We start from the raw sequence: 20,459 nt of genomic DNA on the forward strand, positions 1-20,459 counted from the left end.
CAAGATTAAAAGCTGTAACCTGGTCAGTTTGCAGTGAGTCATATCAGCTAAAGTCTCATATTCAGAGCAGCTGCTTGCGAGGCAGAAATGATGAGATCCTACACTGGATGGACGGAGGTGGACTGAGACGATGAGAGGAAAGGCCACTGGGTTGATGTGAGGTCTTATCACTTCCTTCATTCCCTTCTATCATTATGTCAATGACCAGTCCAGTTTTGCCTTACAGTTTGGAGTCAGCTGTATGCAATGAATAAGTAACCAGCACTGAAATGGTTTCTTTGTTATTCAGTCTTTTTGTTCATCCTTCTCTACTAGATGTCTCACACTGTGGATTTGTTTGAGAGCCCAGATTAGACTGATAAGAACTGTAGGGAAGATTTAATGTCTCCACATGATTTGCATTCCCTTGTTATAACGTCCACCTGAAAGTCTAAATGTCCTCTCCTCTTGGGTGCGTTCATGTTCCCTCAGGCACATGGAACATTCCCATTCAAGGGCACGTGCGGGAAGTGTGTTAGTGTGGCTGCGTAAGCTAGCTTCGCTACTTCCCATAGTTGACTTTGAGGCTAAAAACTGTGTAAATGACCTTGTTTGGAGTCAAATAAGAATGTCGGGGCTTGCGGACACTCGGATGAAACCACACGAGAGTATGGAGGCATGTTTTTTTCTTTTTTCTGTTTTATTACATCTGAGGAAGAGGTCGCCTTGGATGAAACACTGTTTACCCTTGAGACTCCTGAAGTGTTTTGGTGACTCATCACTTCACCCACCCTTCCATTGGGATACTGATGAGTAGATAATGAGTGAATATTAATTTATGTCTGATACCAAAACACTGAATATTTAAGATGTCTCAAAAATATCCGCTCAAGGCTGCAACAGGGTGACAGGCTGCAAGACAAACTCTTGCCATTTCTCTTTGTGTGTTGTGCACACTGGGTTATATTTGCACATCAGGTCTGCTAAAGGTCATCATGCTCTTCTCTTTCAGTCACACACTTGGGAAATTCTCGGTCTGACCTAAGACTACATAAAGGAATTTTCCCTTTCGGTAAAATTCGGTAAAGGCCCGTAAAATTCTTGAAAAAGACTGTGTGATTTGCAATTACAAAGTGCAGACATGAATGATTTTTGTGTAATGAGACGTCACAACACTTTGGTCACTGACAAATATTAGTTTATACTGCATTTGTTTGTCTATCCATCACAGCCTTATTTTAACCATTCATTGTATATGCAATTTGATAAAAATCCAAAGTGAAGCCAACTTGCTGGCTGCAGTATAGTCATAAATCCTGCCTCCTCCATGTTAGCAGATGGTGCATGGATGAAACTAAAAAGCTCTAAGTACACTTCAAATACATTTTTCATAGATTCTGTTGTCATCACACTGATGTATGTTCATGTGTTTATGTTTCTGATGAGTTTAGTTTTTACTTACTTATTTGATTGACAGCTGTGACTGACTTAAAAGATCAAGCATGCGTATCAACGGGACCATGCTACCACAGCTCCATCCCTCGATCACTACTGTGAGGACTCGTGCTCCTTAATTTCTGGATAGTGGAAGGAAGTGGACACATGTCATCCATCTTTATATACAGTTTATGGTTTAAACCCACAGTGTAATGATTTTAACAAGTGTGTGCTCTTTGTTCACAGTTGACGTTTTGCAATGTGCTCGCTTTTTGGGCCACATAACTCAGCATTACCTCAGTTACTCTGGATGATAGATGCCAGATACTCCTCCACTGCTCATTAACAGTTATCTAGGGTTTCTCAGTAAAAGGATGAGGGTATTTCCAAGAAAACACTATCTAGAAACATTTAAGAAGAAGAGTAATGCAGTCGCAGTAATGGCCACTCCCTAGTTTCGCTGGGAAATCTGGGACATGTAGATTGCTGATGTGTTTCTCCAGTGCCTTGAGTATACTCTCAATTCCTAAAGTTCTCACAGGGTAGTAAATTTTGTCCTGGTCTTGTTCCCTTTTGTGTTTCTGAGTTGACATCAGTCCCAGACGGAAGCTCTTTTAGTTGTTTGTTTATCATCTGCAAAGTTTGTGAATAAGGTGGTTTCTTCCTGGTTTGTGAAGAGTCACTAGTATACCATTTGAGCTTATGAGTGGTTTCAGTATCTCAAAAAAACTCCTGAACCAAATAAGGTTGAGACTGCAACAAACCAGCAAGGTTTCACATTTATTGAGCTGATATTGGCAAAACACAGCAAAAAAAGAGGATGTTTGATTTAAGTTCATTGAATTTCCAAATACATTCTATTGTTCACCTATACTGAGCGTAACCTACTGACCTTTCAACCTAAACAGTTGAAGGACCTGACAATTTTAACCTAATCACACATTTTGCTTGTGGTTTTTCTGTAAATACATTGTAATCCAAGGCTTTACAATCTGCCTCTCCATGTCTCCACTTTCACTTACAAAGCAGCAGGGAGATGAGATGCAGGCTGTGGTGGAAAGTGATACCATTCTGCTTGAGTGGAGGAGGAAGCGCTGGCTGTACGTCACTGTGTGTGTGTGTGTGTGTGTGTGTTTGTTAGGAATGTGGAGGAGAGAGCGCTTTAGAATGTGGGAAATGGAAAGAATATTGAAAGGTGTGTGTGGAATTCTTCTTTCTGTATTTTGATTATCAGGCTGCTGCTGACAGGTGCTGCTTAGTGAGTTTGGAAAAGGTCGGTGTAGACAATAGGGATAATTATTACCCCAACAAAATGCCTTTTAGCCCACAACACACTAACACGTGATGCATGTGACAGAGGAGGGCACACACAACTGAAAAGAACTGTAGGCAATCACCTCAATTACAGGAACAGTGAATAGAATGTCTGAATCTTTAATTCAAGAAGTACCACACATTTGATCCACTGCTGTGCAAAGTGCTCCGGGGACCCTTTTCATTGCATTGTTACACTTCAGTCACTTAAAGACTTTCGGTATTTAAATGAGGTGAGTCACATTCAGAGTTTGGGGCACCACTCTGGACACTCAATTGAGGCATTGTTGTTCATGCCCCCTCCCCACTGTGCTCCTACTCTCCGCCTCCTGGCAGCCCATGCAAATTGACTTGGGGTACCGGGAAATTGGGCTGCACACCCTTGTTTTCAGTTTTCACTGTAATATGTTCTCATAGCGCATAGCATGGTGTAGGAATGTGATAATTGGTGGAAGAGATAAAATAGCAGGTCTTTTGTTGTTAGACCCTCCTCTTCTCTTTTCCCTCCCTGCCTCCAACGGAATCCAACACAAAGTCGTTAAGCTACTTTACTGTACATCAACCTCCACTGATCTCTCTGTTAAAACCTGTTTGTCTTTTTCCCTGAACTCCACTGTGTTTAACTGCTAATTGCATGCAATAACTCGCCCGCTGTTGGTTTTGTTCTCGTTCTGAAGAGTGTGAAATTACCAGAAGCAAATGATTCAGTGCAAACACAGGAAGTAATGACTGAAGATGAAACACGCAGCAATGCTTTGATTTAATCTTGTGGTCCAGAGTGAAAGTAATTATTACAATTTGTCCAGGTTAGTTTTGGTTTTACTTTGTAATTTCAGGAGCACACTATAAGCTTTTATATGACCAACAAACTGTACATCCTGTCGTCATCGCCTATCTGGGTCGCTTCCACCTATACTTGACATTGATTGTTTTATAAGTGACTGTGTGACTGAGATCCGTGTGTTGTCAATTTGGTGAGTAGCAGTCTTTCCGTTTGGATGAAGAAAATTTATGTTTCATTTAGTTAATTTCATTGTCACTGTAATATCATAATATTATTATTACCAACATTGACAACTTCAGGTGCAGCAGTCAATACTAGTTTAAATTAGCCGGATGAACATGCTTGTCGATTGAACATCACTGCAAAGCCACAAGCACCCACAGCAAATGACAGAAAATAATTTTTTGTGGCTATTGCATCCTGCTGCACACAGACCTGTTTTTACAGGCCATTACCTGAACTATGTTACTGCTGTGCTTCCAAAAGATGTTTATCTTTTACAACTAACCTGCACAAACATACTGTTGCAATGCAACACAAACCATGCTTCCTGCCTCTAGTCAGATCTCGGGTCTAAAGCCGTTTTCAGACAAGACCTCCAGAGGAACTCTGGATAATTGGGTCTGGACTTTATCAGAGGTTTCCTTTCACACATGAACAATGCAGCAGGAGATTCTCCGCTCAGATGCATTAATAACAACAACAAATCCTCCAGAGGATTCAGATGTGGGGCTGTGCAGCAGACAGAAGCAAGGTGTAACATACTAATTCTGCTGCAAAGATCACATGTTTTGTTTACATGTCACCTCTAACTCTCTACATGTGTTTTACCTGTATGTGATAGCTCTTTCTATTGGTGTCTGTTATAAGCTCCCGCCCTCCCTTCCAGCTCCCTTGCTGGGAATCCAGTGGAGGATTTCCTGCTGGGCTCATCAGCTTCTACTTCAAGCTAAAAGGCCAGGTGGAGAAAGTCTGTAGAAACTCCAAAGGCTCTCACTTGGACATTTGCGTTTATACATACAGCCTCTGCGGAGAAATTCAGGAGTATGTCCGGGGCTCGGTGCATGTCTGAAATCAGACAAGGTGTGAATAAATTGCTGTGGAGCCAAAGACATGTTCAGATCACATTGCAATCCCTTGCTCTTGCTCTGACAGGCTCTGTCAAGCCCCAGCCCCATCCATCTAGAGTTACAGCTTAACACTTATCTAATCAAGAACCAGAAAGGCAGGACTCTGTGGGTGGACAGGGACACACACATAAAGTGAGTCGCTATCAACCCCATCATCCTTTTAGCCTACCAGCTTTATCCTGCAACCTGATTCTAAAGCTGCTTTGACTCTAGTAACAGACCAAAGTCTTACCAGAGCCCCACTTGGCGCCTTGTCAATCTTTTTTAGTTAGAGGAAGACCACTGGGACTTATACACTGTAATGCAGGACACATTTTAGATCTACAACACCCAGAACTCGAGGCAACTAATACAAGATGAGCAACAAAAGGGCCACAATGTGGTTGTTGAGCTTTTGTTGCACTTGGCATCGCTTCATACAGAAGTCATGCATGAGCATATGAGCACAGTGCATGTGTAATCACAGGGAAAATCACAGAGTTTAATGATGTCGTAATGGTTGCAGTGAGGGTCACGGTCGGGGTGAGCAATCAGACTAAAAGATATTAGGTAAGGCCGAAGGTTTGGCACCTCCATGCACTCACACATCCTCACTAAAACACTTCTGGAGTATTTGGTTGCAGGTTGACCAGTGTGGGATGGTAATTTGGGAGCTGTTGATCCGGGACATTATTGCTGCTGCCAATGTGCCATGGGACCACAACAGCCTGTTTATGTGAGACACTGTGTTTGCACTGGAAAATGCTGCATATGCAGTCTTAAAGGTCAAGTTGTGCATCTGTATGACATAAAATTGACATAATTGATTCTGTAGATCCGTCCCATCTGCTCACAGACGCGTGTCGATGTCAATCTCTTGGGGATAATAAAATCTAAAAATGTGATTTGCTGAAAGGATTAGAAAAACGCACACATGCTGCTCTAATTACATCTTTGTGAAAGACATTGGTTAACGCCATTCAAATATTTGGCACTTGCACATCCATATGAATGCACACCAATACTCTTAGAGAGGAGACCACTTCTATAGTTTTATTTCAACCTGAAAATATCTTTCAGAAGATCCATTACCGACACATTAAGGTGTAAGATTTGTGTTGAGACTAGGCTGTTTGGGTGGAGTTGAATGAACATTTTTTAAATGTGCCCTCAAGTTGCTGGTGCTGGCATGATTTTCTTACAGCAGCGTATATAGCTTGCATTCAATTTTATCTCGATTTTCCACAAGTTTGTGGTTTACAGATTAAAATCTAAAGTATTTCCCAACAGGGTTTCATGATTGTTTAGAGTGCAAATCCCCCTCTGCTTCTGAGTTGGGTTGTGAACTCTCTGCCATTCACAGTTGTTGTGGAATTATTTTCTTTATCCACATTGTATGTTTAGTTAATGAAATTGACATTGTGTGACTCTGTTATGCAGCACATTCACAATTTGATTATATAATTGAATTTGAAGTATTCAGGAAATCAGCAGTAAATCAACACATAACGTAACGGGTAAGGCAGCAATACATGTGACCAGTGAGCATTAGAAGCGGAGAGAAATTTGGATTTTTCTGTTTCTCCAGCCAAGAATAAAGACTAAGACAATAACAATAAATATAGATATACAAAAATATGTATGGGTAAGTGTAAGGAATACAGTCTGTGAAAACACATGTGCATAATAATATTATAATTAAAGTAGTATTACAGATGTTTGAAAATGGACGTTTGAAATAACTCTGTGTTAAAAAGTTTTGCTGAGGTCAAGTTGTAAAGAAAAGTGCAGAAGAGTGCAAGTGCAGTTTGAGCATAAGCAGAGCAAATCTAAGCACAAGCAGGGGCTATTTGGGTAAAATCAGTACGTCTCTCAAACTGAAAGACCACACTCTTAAATAAAGAGATGAGAAAACCCTATATGAATCTCCCATCAGACTTTTGACCCACAAGCTGTTGCTCTGCACACACTGTCCCAGAACTTGTCTTGCAAAGCCTGAATGGTTTTGATGCATGTTAACCCAGTTGTTTCCATGCCAACAGTGATAATATTAAAGCTCATGCAAATATAAGAGAAATTTGCATCATAGTTGGCTTCACTATGTCAGCCACAGGCTTCAGTGTGCTCAGCTGGGAGCTTGCTGTACTGGCTGTTGCATAATTGTGTGTATCACAGGGCTTAGGAGAAATTCAGTTGGCCGACTCTAGTGGTTGTTTAATGTTATTGGGGTCTGCTAACATGCATGATGGCGTGATTTATGGCTAACAGAGTATTTCCTTCTTAAAACACCTTGTAAAAACAGTTGTTACCTCACTATAAAAATACAAGTACTAATATGGTAATGTCTTAAAATCAGCAACACCTTTATTGCAGCTCTATTACTGCACTTTGCTGCTAGGAGTTACATTATAAGATATTTCAGGCCTCTCGAGCTTTCCTCTACTAACCCACATGCAGGGTTGCATAGTTTGGATCCACACACTCTTAAGATTCCTCTGAGTCAATAGGGTGAGTGAGGGGCTCAGCTGCTGGTCGCTGCTGCCCATCTGTCTTTCTGTCTGCGAGTTCTCATCAGGGTCAGGTCTGGGTCATCCAGAAGACTTGCTCCAATACTCAATGGGATCATATGTCCACATAGAGGGGGAAATTAAAAGTGAAGAAGAGGGGGGTCAGAGTGGAAGTGGCTGCATGTGCTGGGGGTGGAGGAGAAAAGGTGTGGTTTTTTTTCCTTGAAGAACAAGACTCCAACGCCTTGTCTCCTTGTGGGAAAAACTGGGTGAACTTCTTCAGAATTTTATTTTAGTAAGCTGTGACCATGCTACTGCTGTTCAATCACGGTAGCTCCTTTATCTACTTTGTACTATGCTCTCAATTGTTTTTTCTGCTTTGTTGTTATCATTACTGTAGTATTTGCCACGTGTTTACTGTAATATTTCCTGTAAATACTAAGCAATTTAAGTATTTTATATTTTATGTTAAGGTTTCAGATACAGATCTTGCATACAGTTGGAATACAAAATATTATATTGATGAGGAATTTTGAATTTAGCCAGTGACTGAATGTTGACTGATGCTAGTAGAGCCGTTAAGCCGATGTCCCTCATTGTAGATTCCATAACAACCTAAGAACCTTATTACCCAAAGATGTTGAATAAACTGTCAATACGTAACTTTATCAGTGGAGAGTTCAACTGTTTCATTGTTGGCTGCAGACATGCTTAGGGTTAGGGTTAGGGTTAGATAGAGAACCATAGCTTCTTCCATTCTGGACAAACATCTCTTTCCCTTTCATATATCAGCAATGTTAAAACAATGTGCTAATGTTCAATGATGCAGAATCATGCGACAGGTTTAGGCTTACTTTGTCCCTACACAAAAATCAACAAATTGCAGAGACTGTATTGAAAAAACAGTCTCACTTGCGTGACAAACTCATCGATAAAGCATTCGCACTGACCTTGAAATTCCTTCCTCCTTTTGAAGAATAGTGTGAAGCATTTAGTGGCTTCAAGCATTTCACACTTGTTGTAGATTTAAACATTAGATAGCCATTTTTGCTCATCAATCTAAACTGAATAACCCACTATCAAATTGTACATAATCTAAGAATCAACAGAAGTCTCTTATTTACTAAAGTATGCAGACCATCAATTCTTTGTAGAAGCCCCTTTGGCAGCAATGAAGTCTTGGCAGATCCTCTCAAGCTCTATTGGACTGGATGGAAAGTGACTCTGAACTGCCATCTTCTTCACAGATGTTCTATGGGGTTTGGGTCTGGGCTTGAGACACTCAAGGATAGTCAGACACTGTCGGGGTTTACCGGCTGCATGCGTCGGGCCACTGCAGGTCATGATGGTTATTAAATCTGTCTAGAATTTAATCTACAAAAAAATTACCTGAAAAAATCTGTATACTTTCAGAAGCCACTGTGGGAAATGGGTATCCTTGACTTTCTACTGAAGCCATTCTTCTTCTGATAAAAGGCAGCAGTAACATTAAACATGTCAACACTTCTCTGCCTTCTTTGGACATTGTATCTTCTCCTAACAGTGTATCTTTGTCCACCCTTGGCCTGTTATGCACTTTGTAGAATCTCTCTGGGTTGGTTTTGGCATTCATCAAAACTTTTCTCACACTGTTTTTATAACTACTCTCCTTTTCTCAGACACAGGCATCCTTTAAACTTGCCTCTTTTCAAAACTGCTTCGTAAGAGGCCCTAACTGTCTCTGGGTGCTGTGTGGGAGGGTGATTGAGGATGGGGGAGCATTGAGGATGCTCAGTGGTTTGGAATCCTCGTAGTGTGAGTAACAGTGCGGATGCGAGAGCCGTCACCGTGGCTGATTTACACCCGTGTTTGGGTCCTGTACAGGAGAGAGGGGGTAGAGAGGGCAGAGCTGCACCCTGTGTGTGTGGTGGTTTATGGGAAGAATAGGCTCCTGTGGTGGCCTACAGAGGGAAACACCTCCGGGATGAATGCAGGATTTGGTCACTGGATGATAAATGTGGTATGAAATTGTTGTTATTGTTTTTCGGTTTTGCCTGGAAAGACATTTAATCTTGTTTTTGAGGAGGATGTGGATGGTCTTTGTGTGAAAGACAGTTTCCACTTTTTCTTTTTTCTCTGTTGCATTTGGCTTTTCTCATGAATGGCCTTGCTTCTGTGCTCTGTTTTTATAAAGCACCCTTTGAAAAAATCAAATACAATCATGGTTACAAGGGATTTATAAAACATAGGATGTTAAAAATGAATTCTGAAATAGATATGCATCACAAAACAATCAATACTAGAAAAGACAGCAATCAAGTGTGTGCAATTTGTTGTAGATCCAATAAAAATCTGGATCTAGTGAATTTAAAACTGCTTTCATAGGGGGACTTTTGGGCTTAGGTGGAAGAGCGAGCTCTCCGAGTGACATTGTAGTTTATTTATAAGGTATCAGTAATGAAGTATCTGTCTTGTTGTGTATATCCACAGTTTCACTGCAGAGCATCTTATTGCAGACAAAATGATGCAACAGCATCAGCTGGGTGGCATCTAGTAATTGTTTGTTTTCTGTCATAAGCAGCTTAGCAGAAGGATTATCATTCACTATACAAGTACTGCTTTTGTGTTAGAGCTAGAGTGAGGGCCTGTGTCTTATCTGACAAGCCAAAACAGATAGGTTGAGTCTGGGGAGGCAACTTATAACTATTGTATTTTCTGATTAATCAACTAATGTTTACTTTATTAAATTTCAAAAGAAATTGTGGGGACAAAATGTGGAAAATACACCATTATAACAATGTGACTACTCCATATTGCTTAATTTGTTGACCAACATTCCAAAACTGAGGAATATTCAATTGAATATTCCCTATAATAAAGAATACCTTTAAATCCTCGTATGTGTCAAAACAAACAGCAAATGTTTGATTTTTTCTAGAGCTGTGAAAAATAACGCGTTAACGCGTTATGATTAAATTACAGGATTAATTCGTTTTTTTTTTTAACGCATTTAACGCATGCGCAGAAGGACCTTCCAATTCCGCCGCCTCTGCACTAGTCGCCGCTCTAATGCAGTCAGACGGCAGCTGCCATTCAAACAAACAAACAACATGGATAATTCGGATGAACCTGAGGACCTTCTGGACGGGAAGATCGTGTTCCAAAAAAACAAAGATCGAACATTCAGTAAAACCAAGGTGATATGCACACTCTGTGAGAGGACGTTATCGTTTCACCGTAGCAATACCCGCCTAACCACCGCAACGCGAAGCATGTGTTGGTCGGCGAGGGGCGTTCAAGTGGAATGCGCCAAACCAGACTCACTCGCCGGACACATTGTGCAAAAGAAGCGGTCAGCTTTACTGTCAGAGAATTTGAACAAGTTAGTTTGCCTCACCAACTGGCTAAAGACCGAGTAGCTAAGAGGGCCTTTAGAGGCATTAGATTGTATCATGGTTTGGTTAATGGTTGTGTGACAAAAAATATAAAAAATGTCAACCATCCTATGGCTAAGAAGCTCAAATAATTTCTGTTTAATTAAAAAAAAAAAGTTTTATTCAACCACACAATGGCTAAGGAACCCGAATTCTGTTTAGGATGAAGATTATATTAATGTTCCATATGGAAAAGCAATGATAACTGCTGAAGAACTGCTGAGTTGCAGCACAAAAGAAAAGTTAAATGTCATAAATCTTGTTTTCACAAAGATATTCCGAAAAAATCGGTAATGTGATTAATCATGATTAATCCATAGAAACCTGTGATTAATTTGATTAAAAATTTTAATCATTTCACAGCCCTAGTTTTTTCATATTATAATATCCACTGCAACAATCAATCGATTGTTAAACTCGATACAAATACATTTTACAATCACTTAATCAACTAATCGTTACAGCTCTAGCTCTGCTTTTACATCATACCATCATATTTGTATTTTTGCCAGAATACTCCAAGATATGTTCTGCAACACAGGACAGCAGGACAGCCATATGAATACACAGCATTTCCCAAAAACCACCTCTCTGGGGATTAACCAAATAACAGGTCTATTTTTAGGTTGCTCTCTCGCAGTTAGTTGACAGTTTCGGACATTCAATAGCTGATGCAGATGAATGTCTAACTGGTGCTGATTGACCAAGTTTAGCTTTTACCTGGCTACTGGGTCTGAACACAGGGGTTTGACTCTGTGCTAGAATCAGTGAGTAGGTCAGTAGGCTAATTGTTCTTGTGTCTCAAACTATATCTCACATTTTAGTATTTTTGTCTGCTGATTGTAATAGAATTTATATTTGGGTCTTCATTGGTTTCAACCTAACCAGGTGTCCGACTTTGACCCGAGTCATCCTGACGCACAACAGTAACTCTGTCATCTAAGCTCTCATTGCCCCTAAAAAACTCATTCAATTTACATTTAGCATTAGATGTGCTCTGTGTTTAGCTGCTTGTAAGACTCCTTGGGTTTCCAATGAGGATGTCCTGAAGATACTTAACAATTGAACATTTCATTGCAGACTTATGAACAATGAACTATGCAATGACAAAGTTATTTGTGGGAATCCTTTAGTGCAGTTTCCTGCCAACAGGTGTGCATGCCTGCATGGGTAAATCTTCAGGATAAATGTGAGCGAGCCAATATCAGCAGTTAACAGCGTCTCTGACGACTGCTTCATTAACATTAGTTATACTGACATGATTAGTTCCTCAAGTCTACAATGTTAACCACAAATGCTTGTTGATAGTATGAAGGACTATTTTTAGCAGCGGATGAACTAATGTTGAAATAGCTATTTTTGTACCAAAGAGGGCCAGACAGCGTTAGCGTGGTCATGTACACAGCTGCTACATGTGGACTAGATGGAGTCAGGGATTTTTAGATTAAATTTTCCCATTTCAGTCAATCATTCCTCTTATTTTCTTTCTCTCCTCTGGCCTGTCTCTATCAATTATGCATCTATTAAAAGGCTCACTTCCACTTCCCACTGTGGCTCTGTCAGCTTGTCCTGTAAACACACACAGCAGGGGTTCGTGCATGTGTATGCAGCCGCGCAGATGGAAGGTTGCAGACCTGACGTTACCCTTTAGACCTCTCTGTCTGTTGCATCACTGCTTTCTCACATGCTTTATCCCATCTGTCCGTATGTCAAACCAGCTGTCTCTCTAGTTTTCCATCTGTATTTCCTGTCCTGCCTCGGTCCGAGTGCTGCAGGTAGAGTATTTCCCTCCTGTGGTATCTGCCGAGGATGTAGGTTACCCAGCGACACTGGCATTTAGAGGGATGTCCGGATTAGTGAGGTTTATGTCTACCTGCTGTTCTCTCTGGGCCTCTCATCGTAGGCACATTGCTATTTGCCTCACAGATGTCGTGGGAGAATCTGTCATCATCTAATTAATGTTGGTGAAAGGTGGAGTTGCAAAGTACATATGTGGTAAATAAATTGTTTGCATAAAGGATTAATGGGATGTGTCTCTCCCTCCCTATAAATAAATACAATTTAATTCAGGCACCATGGGTCCTGCAGGGCTTAAGTAAAGCAGTCACGTCAATGGTATTTTTTGATTAAGCAAAGTGTGGATTTTTACTCCTTTATTCCCAGCACCACAATGACCACCAACCCATCCACCCTTTTGTCTTTCTGTCCCTCTGTAGAGTTTATTAGGATGATTCATTGTCTCCCACTTCATGTCCAGGATTAATTGAATTTGTCATTTACAATGACACATGTGAACCGCCAAACTGTGTGTGCGTGTGTGCGTGTGTGCGTGCGTGTGCGCGTGCGTGTGCGTGTGTGTGTGTGTGTTTGTGTGTGTGTGTGTGTGTGTGTGACAGAGACGGGGAGAGTGAGGGAGGAATGTGTGAGTGGCGACTGATAGTGCCTCCTTTCCCTGTTAATGGGTCAGAGAGAGACAAAGAGCTGCTGTGTGTGCATGGGAACCAGAGGGGCGAGATGGGAGGAGGACAAAGAGGTGGAAGAGGTGTGAAGACATGGAAGTGTATGGGAGAACACTGTAGGGCTGCGACTAATGGTTTTAGATATTATGACTTAACTATTTTGAGTTTTATTTCATAAAAACAGGTCACATATGGTATGTATAATAGTAATAATAATAAGGTATAATTAGAACTTTTTATGTGTTTGTCCCTGTCTCTTGGTTGTTTGTTTGTAGGTGTGGCAGAAACTGCTTAACAAATTCCCATGAATTTTGGGGCAGATCTGAACAGAGGGGCAGATAACTTTTCGTAACATTGTTAAATAGGGCGTTTTTTAATGTAATCACAAATTTCCGAGGCAATAATTCATGGCTCTAGACGAAAGAAATCAGACATAATCCGGCGACTGATATTTAAGTGTGTACTATTTCGTGCCGCTTGATTGAGTTCAAGTTTGGGACTGTTGGGCCTTGGCAGGGTATTTGCTGTATGGGGTGCCCTTCTAGTTTCTGTATTTGTTTATGTTATTTAATATAACTACATTATATTCCTTTTGCATTAGAGACCTGACCAAAATGACAACATTAACAGTTAATATAGTCATATAAAAGCACACACTTAATGTACAACATTCACACATAGCAACATTAAGAAAAACGCTTGACTGTATTGCACGTCATGTCATTTGTGTCGATAAAACTAGTGGATTTTCTTTTTGCAACATTATTAAAAATCATCTCTTAAACAGTTACACTATAGAATCATGTTTGTGACAACGGTGCTGCAAAACCGTTCTGCTAATCAACTGTATTGTGATCAGATTTTCAGTCTGGATATGGTTATTTTCTGTGTCTCTGTGCAGACATGACCATCGAAAAAACAAAACACACTGCTGTGCATGTGGCAGACTGCTATCAGCCTTTGTGACCCCCTCCTTGGTTATAGTAATAACGGGGTTCTGGCAGACAGAGGATGAGATCACTGGCTCCCATCTTTACTGACACATCTGAGGTCGTAAAGAAAGGCAGAGACAAACAAGCTGTGTGCAGAAATAAAAACAATATACACTGTCTGCTCCTTCGCCTAAAAATAATTCCTGCACAATATTATAACTGGACATTTATAGTAAGGTGCTTGCTCCATCTAGTGGCCATTTGTTGTCACTACTCTTTGAGAGGTTAAGGACAGTGTGCCACATAGTCTTATCTGATTCTAGTGCTGTTCTGTAAAACAATTATATTAAGTAATTAATTAATATTTAGATTGATTAAATCATTTCTAATTATTGTTTTGAGTTTCCCACAAATGTAAGGAATGACACAGTTATAGGTTTGTACCCTACAGTCTATGGTTTGTACCAGCGCAGTCAGGGAATTTGTGAAATATAAACTCTTCTTTAGCCCTGAACCATTTTTTCTTTATTCTTAAAACTATATTAACAAGTGGTAGAAAAACATTCTGTAAAGCCTAATTTGGCTGAATAGACATTAATAAAGAGCTGGGGTTACACAGGTTAACACTGTTTACCTTTGAGTCGTCGTGTAAGGTGAAAGAGGGCGGAGCACCGTGGGCAGGAACAGAAACTTGAGTATCAGGTCTGTTCAGGTGAGCCGATACACCTGCTGTGCATGTGTCTTCCTGAGTGGGAGGAGTCAGTGAGCGTACACTGTACCAACAGAGTGGGTGTGCCCGCTGCTGTTGTGTGTGGACCTGGACCCATGTTTTTGTTGCAGGAAGGAAGTCATCTGGTAAGTCCCTGCCAAGCTTTTGTGTTATTTTACTGGTTGCGTTTAATAACCGGTGTTAATATATCTTCTTCGTTTGTTCGATCAGAATGACTCTGCTCTATTCAGTCACTTATTGTACCTGAACAGATGAGTGTTTTTACATTAGTGCACAGGTCTTTGTGTGGTCAGAGGACTGTTTGCAAGGACAAAGAGAGTTTGAGCCGCAATTACTTATCATTCTTATCCATTATATATTTATTAACAACCTAAAGATCACACCTACAATGTAGATGACATCAGAATACGCCTTTATATGTGCTTTTCTTAAGTAAAAACCACCCAATTGACCCACCGATGTGAGTAGTGGGTTCAGAGCCATTGCAAAGTCTCAAAGCAGTTTCGACAAATCCACCAGCATCTCTGGTTACCCTCTGTAATAAATATCTTGTTCTCTTGAGACTGGTCGTGCATCATCTTTGATGTACTCAGAGCTCCCTGACTCAAATTTTCCCATATCAGTCAGCCCTGAGTTCCTGAAAAACATCTTTCCGTTCCTCTTGTAAATGTTGAGATGAATCTGCTCTTAAAAGTGATTTTATTTTTAACAACTAAGACCCTCCTTGTGTGTTGTGGTGATTGTCAGGAGAGAACGATTTCAGATGTTTTAGGCTCTCGGAAGGACTGGTTGACCTAAACACTGATTTATGTCTGTGTGTATGTGATTCTGTGAGGGAGAGAGAAGAAAACACCCATATATACACATAAGCAGATGTATTTTATGTGGAAAGCTGCGATGCCTCAAAGCAACACGTGGCAGCGTGCTGATTCTGTCTGAGCTGTCAGAAAAATCCCACCTGAGATGAGGAGTAGAGAGATCACTTTTCCCATTTCTCTATTAACCTCTCATTTTGAACTTTCCTTCGTCATGGCTTAACAGTGTTCAGTGATATTCCACATTTGCTCCCCTAATCTGTTTCCACATGTTTTTTACTTGTCTGCGTGTACTTCTTCCTATTGCTCATCGTCATTACTGCTCCTCACACAGTAAGTCCGTCCAGGAACACTGGGCCATGCCAGCCACCGCCACGACTTAGTTTAAGCAGCTCCAATCCCTTGTAAAGCTAACGATTATTAGCAGGAATTCGCGTGGCACACGCCTGAAAACACAACCCTGTCCTGCCAGCGTCACGCACATTACACTTAATAGGAATCGACATGGTGACATCTTGGCAGTGCTGGCCGCGGCAGGAGAAAGACATTATTCAACAATGTGTTTTTCCACAGAAGAAACAGAAAAGGCAAAGGGCTGCCCAATGCAGCCGGCATCAGGAGGATTTTCGGTATTTCCATCTCGAAAATGTCATGTGGATGATCATTACCCTCGACCACAGTTTAATACACTGCAATTATGCACAGCCCATTGAAATGTAGTTCCACTGTGCGTCTGAGTGTAAATGAATGTTCGCTTCTACCACAGTTGGATCAGCTGAAATTATACTCTTACGACTGTGTCATGTACGGTTGTGTGCATGTGGCTGTAACTCTATCTACTTCTGTCTGTCTGACTTTGCACTTTGTGGTCTCTACAAGCCAATATGATGTAGAGTAGCTGAAATACAAATTGATTTTACATCCAATCTGTCTTCACAGCCACTCCATACCCTCACCCCAAAGCTGAAGCCCACCAGTCGGGCTCGAAGTAGTAGAGAACACAGTTTTCCATAAAAAGAGCAACTTTATGAATTCTTCGTAAAACCCACATGGTAGAGCACATCTCTTCTTCTCTCTGTGTTGCTCAAGCTCCGGCTTTCTCTTTCTAAACACCATCACAGCATAAATATGAATGCCTCTTTGTATGGAAAGATATTTGCTTTTTTGTTATCATCGCTGTAACAGCACAGAAGCTCCTGTGAAAACAAGTCAGGGCACTCTTCAACATGCAGCTTTGAATGAAAGTGGAAGATGTTGGATATTTCGTAGGATTATGAAGTAGAAGGCAGCAGGACAGATAAAGGGATGCGTCTCAGAGAGTGGATAATAACTGGAGATTGGAGCTTTATTAAAATATTTATTTATTTGTATTTGTATTTTTGCATTTACCACAACAATTTCTTCCACACCTACTTTCTTCTGTAGTAACCCAAGTACTAAAAACGTTCAAAAATAAAACAAGCATGTTGTCCTGGTGCCACAACCAGAAATCGGGTGTTGCATTAGCTGTAGCCATGAAATGAAAATGATATTCAGTCCTACAAAGTGTGACTTCTGGAGGGAAAATAGCTGAAGATCATAAAGATCCATGAAAACAAAGGCACAAAGGTCAATAAAACCTTATCTCCTTTATCTCACAAAAGACTAAAATAACTGCAGGGCGAAAGCTGCACAGTGACAGTATGGAATTGGTAACGTGAGCAGGTGTCACACAGGCCAAATAGCTCCATCATCTGACCAAGGACCAGTGTAGATAAACTCATTAGACTGGAGTGAGTCCGCAGACACTGGAGCTGGAGCATAGCTTTGGAGCAAACTGGTCCTTAGAGCTGTAACCAGAGCAGGTGTGACAGAGGTGGCTTTGGATTTGAGTCTGTCGTGTGATGAGGCGGATCGGTGTCAGTCATGGTGGCCTAGTAAAAGCTGTCCTTCCTGTCCCTCGATGTGGGACAGTCCCGAACAGAGTCCAACACGCCAACAGCACCCCGGGGAGGTTTCGGCCGCGCTGAATGGCAGAGCCGACCTCTGCCGCGTCACCAGTAGCACGTCCTGTCCAGGTGCAGATGGAGGCAGCGTGAATGCAGAACCAATTCCGCCCAGTAAAACCATGTGAATGTTCCGGAGAGTGACGTGTTTTTCTACTTGTTTCTTTTCCTAATGAGGCTCTTGTTGCCTTTTGGCCACTTGCTGCGATTCCTTCACTGTCAAATCCATTCTTGGGAGGAAGGAAGAAGCAAAAGATTCAAGAGAATAAAAAAACGATACCAGGTTGTAAACTCAGAAGTTGGAAATTGTTGTTTCGGCCTAAGGTGAGGTGAGATTATAGATCTTGTGTCTTTCTCCTGACTCTGTGGTTTCTCTCACAAACTTCATCAGCATCCAGTTGAGAGTCAGGCAGGATGGACTTGTTTTTGACAAAAGAAGAGGAATAACAGTCTTCTTCACCTCCCTGCTTTTATCTGTCCACCAATCAATCATTCCCGCCGAGCTGTTTTCCCTCTAAACATTGATTTGACCTCAGCGTTTGCTCTCTGAACAACACTTTGAAGACACAGACAGCGTCTCCTGAGACACAAACATACAGGTCTTTGTTGGGGAGAAGAGCTTCAAGTTGTGTCACAGCAGGGATTTCAGCGTGACTACTCCCTGCAGTACCAAACCCTTCCACTAGATAGCGGCAGAAGTATACTAACAGGTGGAAGTGCACTGGGGTAGACGGAGGAATACCTCATTACAATTAAAGCGTATCCCATCTCTCGTCCACATGGCAAAGTGTCCCCTTCACTCCCTGACCATCTGATATTTTGCGAGCTGCACAAACCCAGTTAGAGCATTCTGACAGCGGGGAATGTTTCTTTAATTCGGACTCTTATGATCCTTCTGGGTCATCTAAAAAAGTCCCAGGTGTTCCCGGCTCGGCAACATGCTTCCTGGCCCTCAGAATGCTCCCCAAATGGAAAGATGGATCCTTGGACAGATCAGGGATCATGTGGTCATTACTCTTCAACAAATGGCTAAAAGACCAATATTACAGCACGGCATACCTTAATAGTATTCATGCCCCCCCTCATTCCTGCTTCCCTTGTCTTTACTCAAGTCTGTCATTTCAATCACAAAGTCTTATGACAAAACCGTGCCGTAGCCCTCTTTCTGTGAAACACTGAACTGATTTAGCATGGGTCATTTCTCTTGGCATTAACCCGCTGGCTGTTACGTCGGGTCCCCTGTTCAATCTGGGCTGCTGGAGAGATTTTGTGGTCATAGTTTGAGGCGCCACTGCCCTTCTCTGCCGGCCCCCTTAACCTATTTTATTGCAGTACAATACAGGGTTGAACTGCACCACACTCCCCGTTTCAGCAGGTTTTTAATTTGTACTTTATGCTTGTGCAAAGATCGGGTAGACAACTGACGAATCAGGCCTACAAATTGAGGCTGGCATGACATAGGAGCAGGATTTGGAACTCGTCTCCCAGATCGCCTCTCGTTGGAAAACCAATCCCTCCTGAAGCACTCCTTTGATGAATGCACCATATTTTGTACATCTCAATCCAGGAGAAAAATATTCTCCTTCTGATATGCTCTCAGTGGCTTGCTTACCTGCTCACTCAGGCATCTTAAGGACTGTATTGGCGAGAAGTTTTTTCCACAAGGCTCCACCTGGGGTCTGTTTGGCCCTGAGGTGAATTCACATCACAGTTTGTCAGACAGGCGTGGTGGGCTTTTCGTTACAAAGGCAAATCATTACTGATTCGAGCCTCGACCTGTGTGTGTTGCGGGGCAAAGCGCCAGGATCATAGTCGATCCTGTGCAGCCGCCACTGCGGGGGCTGAGTGAAACATTCTTTACAGAAAATATGTTTTGCAGGATTTTCTGATCCACTGTTTCCTCGCTGAAATGCACCTGAAATCAAAACAGTTGTGTGTGTTGCTGACGCCACCTAACCACTGACGGGGGTCCTAATGAGCTGGAAGAGCGCAGGCGTCTTGGGCTTCCCTGTCTCCGGCCCAGTGGTTCTGTGTCAGAATAACCATAATGCACTGTGACTCAATCTCTGCCCTGAGCCAGCTTTTTACTACACTGAGCAACTAGGGAGACACATAATGCAGCTTATGTCACTGCTGTTGTTGCATTTTCTGTCAGTGAGTTGAACTGCTAATGGGACCCTCAAGGCCCTACAGTTTAGGTAACTGAGTTTGATTGGGCCACGAGTCATGGCAGCTGACATGTAATGGATCATTGAGCTGACCGCTGAAAATGTCTGAAGGATCGTACCAAATTGTTTTTCATTCTCCTTTTTTTTTTGTTGATAAAGCTGGCAGGATTTCGCCGGACTCAGGGATTGTTCAGTTTATGGCCTTTTAAAAACAGCAACTATGAATGAACGTATGTATACATAGTATACTGAGGGGTGTGTGGGGGGGGGGGGATTATAGGTTCAGTGAGTTTTGGCTGAGTCAAGGCCAGGAAAGCGCAGATTAGTTTGGGCTGAGGTCTAGAATGGGCACTGCACTGGTTAAACTAGTTAGTTTGCCTTCAAAGCCAGTTGTGTTGTTCGGTAAACTCTAAAATTCTAGATCTTTCAGAGCTTTGTTAGGTTAAATTACAAGGGCCGGCTGCCTCTTCTATACGAATTAATGCATATTAGCTGTTTGAATGTTTTTATTGTACGCTACTAAATATGTGTGTGTGTCTGCACATGTTCATCCGCTTCAGGGGGGGGGGGGGGGGGTCAATGAGCCACAGACTTTGTATGTGTGTTCTACGTCCCCTCTCTTCCTGTTCCTGCTCTATCTGGCTTTCCAGTTGAGCGCCGTTATTTACGAAGCGATGCTTTTCCACGCCTGCTTGATTTTTCACAGGTCTGTTGCTTTCAGATGCTTGCTTTCCCCTCGGTGGATAAAGTTCCCCTTGTTTCCGCTGGAAGCAGAATAAAGTGTGGGATAGCTGCGGGTGCGTGTTGCATGTGTGTCTGAGTGCGTG

At 41.8% G+C, this 20,459-nt stretch overlaps 1 protein-coding gene across 1 annotated transcript in view; it reads left to right on the forward strand.

The window, feature by feature from the left end:
• The window catches only part of mpp7a (MAGUK p55 scaffold protein 7a), a 134,337-nt gene that overhangs the window by 12,011 nt on the left and 101,867 nt on the right, over positions 1 to 20,459 (forward strand). The window lies entirely within an intron of this gene.

The sequence above is a fragment of the Pleuronectes platessa genome, chromosome 20 (assembly GCF_947347685.1).
Source record: "Pleuronectes platessa chromosome 20, fPlePla1.1, whole genome shotgun sequence".
NCBI classification, from domain to species: Eukaryota; Metazoa; Chordata; class Actinopteri; order Pleuronectiformes; family Pleuronectidae; genus Pleuronectes; species Pleuronectes platessa.